The sequence below is a fragment of the Lycium ferocissimum genome, chromosome 4, assembly GCF_029784015.1.
Source record: "Lycium ferocissimum isolate CSIRO_LF1 chromosome 4, AGI_CSIRO_Lferr_CH_V1, whole genome shotgun sequence".
In the NCBI taxonomy this organism is placed as follows: Eukaryota; Viridiplantae; Streptophyta; class Magnoliopsida; order Solanales; family Solanaceae; genus Lycium; species Lycium ferocissimum.
This window is the reverse complement of record NC_081345.1, coordinates 15,496,436-15,503,308: the sequence shown is the minus strand read 5'-3', so window position 1 is coordinate 15,503,308 and position 6,873 is coordinate 15,496,436. Positions and strand designations below refer to the sequence as shown.

The following is a 6,873-nucleotide window of genomic DNA, read 5'->3' as shown; positions in this document are numbered from 1 at the left end:
TCGTTTTTTGTTGTTAGATTGAACGGGTGTGAGTGTGTATAGCTGAAAGTGGTTTGAAACATCTGGATGATGCTATATGCAAAATTTGAGGAAGATTATTGGTTATTTGGATTGGTTCGGAGGCAAAAATCATATCTAAAACAATGTCATTACAAAATGTGTATATCCAGTATATATACATACATATATATATACAATGTGTATATCCAGTATATACATATACATATATATATACAATGTGTATATATATATATATATATATATATATATATATATATATATATATATATATATATATATATATACATATATATATATGTATATATACATATATATATATAGATATATACATATATATATATACATATGTATATATATATATATATATATATATACATATATATATATAGATTTTCATGAATATACATAGAGATACATGATATACAGGAGATAAACGAATATAAAGTGGGAGATACACGGATTACAGTGGAGGGATACACCGATGAAGTCATCTTCAAACCTTGAGTTTTCAATCTGGAATCCAGCTAAAATCGCATCAAACCGTCTCTAAACACCTCCAGAATTGATACTCAAGTTCCTTAAAATGCTAACAACCAAATTCGATAACACCCAATCGAAATAGAGTCCTTATCTACATGGAGAAATGAAGATTTGACAATCTTCTTCAATGCATTCCTCCTTCCCATCATTGATTCGTATTTTCAAGAAACAACAATGATAAATTCACCCACTACAGGGTTTGAAAACCTTAAAAATCCCCAAGGAGTTCTTATTAATTTCAACCTAAAGATTCTCGTATTATAATAGACGGATTTGGGGAAAGTAATTAAATAAAACTTTAAAAGAGAGAGGTAATTTTTTTTTAAAATCTTAAAGCTAGTTTAGTGGATGAAGTATCCGATTATGAAAAATGCCAATTTTTTAGTCTGTAGCATGGATATGGACTACTTAGTGCTAATTTCGTTAACTTGGATCACTTTATGCCATTTAGTGGAAGTTGGGAGGCTCGCGTAGTTTGTTATGTCAGCTCCAAAAGGATAAGTTGCGTTGGAATTGATAAAGTTCTGTGGAGTTCATAATTGCATAAAAGGAGTCAAAGTAGTGGCTAAGTTATCATACGGTGCCAAATTTTCAATATCTTTTTTGTACATCATGGAATAAAGTAGTACTATTTGGTACCAAAAATATAGAAACTACATGTACTTTGAATAATATGAGATTTTAATTGCACTAGTCCATATGGAACATCTCGACCATAGTTCTGCAGAATAGGATTTAATTACATTTTGAGGCCATTCAAGAAGATGTGATAGCAAAATTCATTTAACAGAGTCACCCTAGTCATCACATTGTCAAATGAATTCTGGTGGTGTTCGTCATCTCCATCGACATTTGAAGCATCATATCCATCATCTATTTCATTTCTGACGCCATTGATACCCCTGGAGTAAGAAAAGCTCGTGTGATGCAAAAACAGAATTTTTGCTGGGAAGAGAAGAAAGTAGGAAGCTACAACTAATTATAACTAGGTTAAAGCTACATGATAATTTTATTAATATATATCTAAAGGAATAATTACACTGGATTTGTATTGTAAGCAAGGACAAAAGCCTGCGGAAATTGTAACTAACTCAATGGGCTAAAGAGCTAAAGACAATACACCTTGTGGGTCGATTTTAATTAAACAAATTATAACTTAAAACTTATATGGACTGAATGGTATCACTAACAAACTTTACTCCAATCATCATTTTAACTACTTTAATCAGGTACTCTTTCTTTAGCTGGGTGTACAGCTTTCGCAAGCTGTCTCTTTCTAATTATTCGAATCGTCATGAGAATAAGGGAAAAAATTACAAAGGGGAGAATATAGAAGGCGCCCTATATATAATTGCTTTCAGAAAGTGAGCATGTACGAATTAATGTACGATCATAAGAGAGATTAACCCGTAATCAATTTATATATAATATAAAGCTAGGCATAAACAATCCTATGTGGCAGCTATTGTTTCCATTGACATTTATCTTTTTCCTCCTTTTTTTGACTTTTTCCTCTAATTTTTCTGTTTATCTTATTTTTAAAAAGTTAAAAGTGTCTTAAATACATTCTCAAGTAAAGACTAAGGCATTTAATAAAATGAAAGCTGAAACTACATGCTTTCAAATCCCATGACTTTTCATCTACAAAGAACGTATAATCAAATACTCTCAGAACGTATGTTTATTCATTTTCTCTTGGAACTTTTATAATGTTTGGCATGTAATTTTAAAGCTTCAACAATGTTTTAGATTTCTATTCTTCAGCTTCAACCCTTTCCAAATTCTTCTTATAGTAATATGTTGCTTCCTCCAAACAGTCAATTAGTTCAACATGCAATTTTTTTTTCCAGGTGAAGGGCAATATAAATATTGCTTCTTGATGATTACAGTTTGCGGCCATCTTAACTACTCAATCGGGTTATCGTTTTCTGAAAGCAATCTAACTTGATCATTCGATAATCTTGTTGTTCTAAAATAGCAATTCAAGGTCTCGGGGGAAATAAAGAAATTAACTATCCAAAGTAGGGGTGTACAAAATAAACCGATAAACCGCACCAAACCGATAAACCGAATCAAACCGAGAAAAAAACTCGACTAGTGGTTTGGTTTGACTTGGTTTGGTGTTGGAAAAAAAAAACCGACCATAATTGGTTTGGTTTGGTTTTAACTAAAAAAAGTCAAACCGAACCAAACCAACCCGACATTACATGTATTCAAATTTTAAAATATTTTATACATAAAAATATTTATTTGTAATGTAATTTATAAATATTTCTTAAATTTTTTCGTAGTTCTTTAACTATTATCATATTATTCAAGCTTGAACTTCGAATTTTGAATGTCAATAAGTTTTATATCCTATGGATGTTAGTAACTCAAATAAAGTCCAAACCAAAACTAACTCAATACTAATGCTAACAAAAGAAATTCAATTTACCACTAGGAATGACAATAATGTTGGATATCTATTCTTCAGTTTTGCATAATTTATTTAGAGAGTGAAAAAGCATAACTTAAATTTTATTTCTTTGTCATGTAATTAATACTTATTAGCCGTACTTATTTTAGCATGACTTAGTATTTTTAGATTATGGTCATTTTCTTTATGGCTTGTTAATTAGCAATATTTATTTTGACCGAATTTATTAGCTTTTGTTGAGTATTTTAATACAATGTCATCACTCTTCTCACATTTTGTGTTATTTTCTTAAGAAACACCTTAATTATATAGTTGTATCTTACTAGAACTAAAGAAATATTTGAAGTAAAAGTTATATGTTTTGTATCAAGACTACTTCGAAAAAAACCCGAAAAACCCGAGAAAACCGAATAACCCGAGAAAACCCGAGGTTGAAAAACCCGAATTTTATTGGTTTAGTTTGGTGTATAAAATTAAAAACCCGACGCAATTGGTTTGGTTTGGCGTTTAAAAAATCCGAACCAACCCGATCCATGTACACCCCTAATCCAAAGTTTGGTACAGGTAATACCTCTCACTGTTATCTTCACTATCTGGTAAATTTGTGCCTTCACATATCTATTTGTTTATTTACGTATTATTGTGGTGGCGATTTTCTAGATCGTTCTCAGTTTTTTTAAATCTCTTTTGAACTTTGAGACTAAACCTCTTCCGATCATGATATTTACGTCTAAGTTTTCAATTTGAATTTCTCGACATTTTGGCTGGGATTACTAATTTTGGTGATTATGGAGGTTCTAAATGGGCAAAGGAAATCAAAAAAACCTGAAAGCTTATTCTCCATTGCATCATAATATATTTACCCAAGTAAAGTTCCTAAAAGTCCTGTAACAATCTGTGGCGATTTTATTACGTCAAGAATTGAAGAGGTTATTTGATTTACGTATTCTTAAATCAATGCATGATTCAATATGAAATCTCCTTTTCTTTTTAAAGTTATGGAAATTCCTTGAAGAATTGAAATTTTTGAAAAGCCAAGTTACATCTTTATAAGTTCTAAGTTAGTAACAATAATTATCAATTCCAACAATTCTAATTATTCTGGTATTTCGTATTTATTTAATTTGAAAAATGAATGCTTTCAGGTTAATCTCATTTGTGTGACTGAAGGAGCATGAACATGGGTTGACAAGCTAAAGCAAGAAATAATTTTCTTACTATTTTGCGAAAAGATTTATCGACGCCATATTTATAGTACTTTATATAATTGTGGTCTATAGAAAAGTGAGGTATCATTTTCTTGTGGTTTCGTCACCTCATTTTTTCACTTAATTTTTAAAGCCCAAAACTCTCCAAGTATAACCATTCACCTCTTTCCATGTAATGATTTATTTATTAGATATGTAACATCTACGACTATGTGTGTAAAAGTGAAGATGTTTCCTTATAATTTGTTTCCTTATCTAAGCTCCAATTCTAATAAAGTATTCATTAGAAATATATAAACAAATTACCGTATTTTTTACAATTGCGCGAAGCGCGGGCTGATACCTTTGGTTAGAAATATAATTTTGAGTTGAAATTGAGATATATAAACACATCATTCAATTAAATGATGTAGTAGCGGTGACAAACTAACAATCGGTGTTTAAGATTCAAGCTTCACCAATTACATCAGTTATTGCTCTTTCAGTGTTTAAGGAACATATAGAGATGAGACATCAATAACCGATTTTATAAATACTCTTTAAGATTCTTATCTGCTAATTGGAAAGGAGGCTTTACTCTATTTATAAAGAAAGTCTATTCAACACATGCATATCGATTATGCTTTGGCCTCAACTTATGCTCTCACCAAACTAAATTTGAAGCCTTAAAATTATTTACAACTTAAGTCACTATTGATATTTTGAGATAAGGGTCAAAAACACACATCAACTATCACTTCTTCTTTTTTTTTTTTTTTTGTGTGTGTGTGTGTGTTTCATACTTGAACTATCTGAGGTAAGACTTTTCTACCTAAACTATCACCAGATAGTTAGCAAAACACACCTCTACTTATATATGATGATGTGTGTACTACCCTCTCTTTTTTGGTTTAAAAATCGTGCCTCGTGGCACTCCACCGTGGCAAAACTAATTGTTAGGTTAAACGTTAACTCCACGTGGATAATCTGCCCACATTTGCAAACGACATTCTTCCTCATTTTGAAAAGAAAATATGACCAATGAAGAAGATGAAAGGAAACAAAATGACGGAGAAAACCTGATTAGATCTTACAGAAGAAGAAAATGAAGAACAAGGCTGATAGTGCAGAAGAAATAAATCTGCACATGAGAAGAAGACACTACTAAAAAAACAGTGAATTTCGACCAAAATTTTCAACCACACGAGGTCGAAAAAGGCCAATTTTCGACCAAAATTTCGACCTCAAGGCATGGTCGTTAACAGCTAGGGTGAAATTTTTTTCGACCTCACGTGGTCGAAAATTTTCAACCTCACGCGGTCGAAACTGATTTTCTACCTAAACTGCGAAAATAAAGTTTTCGACCACCTGAATTTAAATATTAATAAAAAAAAATTCGACCGCATGCGGTCGAAAATATTATTTTTATATAAATATTATTTAAAATTTTCGACCTCTTGTGGTCGAAATATGATAGAATATAAAAATAATAAAAAAATTATTTTCGAAATTTCGACCATATGAGGTCGAAATTTAGCAATATTGTTGCGTATTTCGACCTCATGAGGTCGAAATTCAAAATGTTGCCAGATTTTCGACCTTATGCGGTCGAAATTCTAATTTCTGAGGTAGAAAATTATCAATATCTGGGTGGATTTTCGACCTCATGAGGTCGAAAAGCGGAAAAAAAATTCCAAAGATTCAAATGCTTTTACGAGCGAGCCACCGTCAATCTCATTCATCAACCAAATCAACAATGCAATTCATCAATACGTTCAATTCATCAAAGTACTTCTACAATCATAAACTACACATTCTACAATCAAATTCAACCTCAAATTTCAATTTAAAGTACTTCTAAATATCCTTAAACATCGTAAAGTTAAACAATCATAAACTACTTTCTACATTCAAACACTTAAACATCGTAAAGTTAAACAACCATAAACTACTTTCTACAATCAAATTCACCTTCAAAAGTACATCTAATTCGAATTAAAACTATAATCAAATATCATATACATATCCAAGAAAACATAGCAATATTACAATCCAAAAGTAGACGAATCAAAAAAATCAACGTTGGGTGTTAGAGACATGATCTGATTCCTCCTCACTATCCTCATCAACAAGAGCATGAACTACATTGGCTTGTGACCTACGTCGTCTATTGGGCTGTGACCTGCGAACATCCCGGGACACGGGGGAATATGAGAGGGGCCCGAATTGAGTAAGCTGTCTAGTTGGGCCTGCATATGCAACATCCTTGCCTCCGTGGCACTAAGTGTACTTGTTAGTTGAGTAACTTTCTGCTTCATTTCTTGGTACTCCTTAGGATCCACTGCCCCTTCAAAAGTAGCACCTACACCTTGAAGGAACGACGGAAACTGACGACAGGCTCGATTAGGCATCCCATAAACTGTCCCATACCTTCCATCAATTTCCAAAGCACAATAAGCAAACCAAGGCGATTATAAAATTTCAAGACACAGGAAATGAGTTACTCTCATTTTTATTTTTCTAAAAGATGAGACAAAATATCAAAACCTGAATATGCTTGTGCCAAAAAATAAACAGCTTCTGCAATATGGAATTTCAGCTGCTTCTGCCCAAAAAAAAAAAAAAACAGTAGTCAGCCTTAGAGGTTTGTTGAAGTTGAACCTTTCTACATCTCAAGCTTATTGTCATCACCAATACAATATCACT

The 6,873-nt window shown here is 31.8% G+C and overlaps 1 long non-coding RNA gene across 1 annotated transcript; it reads right to left on the bottom strand.

Annotated features, from left to right (window-relative positions):
- Positions 1 to 6,068: 6,068 nt before the first annotated feature.
- LOC132054391 (uncharacterized) lies at positions 6,069 to 6,825 on the bottom strand. Its single transcript, XR_009414284.1, has 2 exons — positions 6,715 to 6,825; positions 6,069 to 6,597 (listed from the first exon to the last, which is right to left on the bottom strand). It is a non-coding gene; the product is annotated as an uncharacterized LOC132054391 (long non-coding RNA).
- Positions 6,826 to 6,873: the final 48 nt, after the last annotated feature.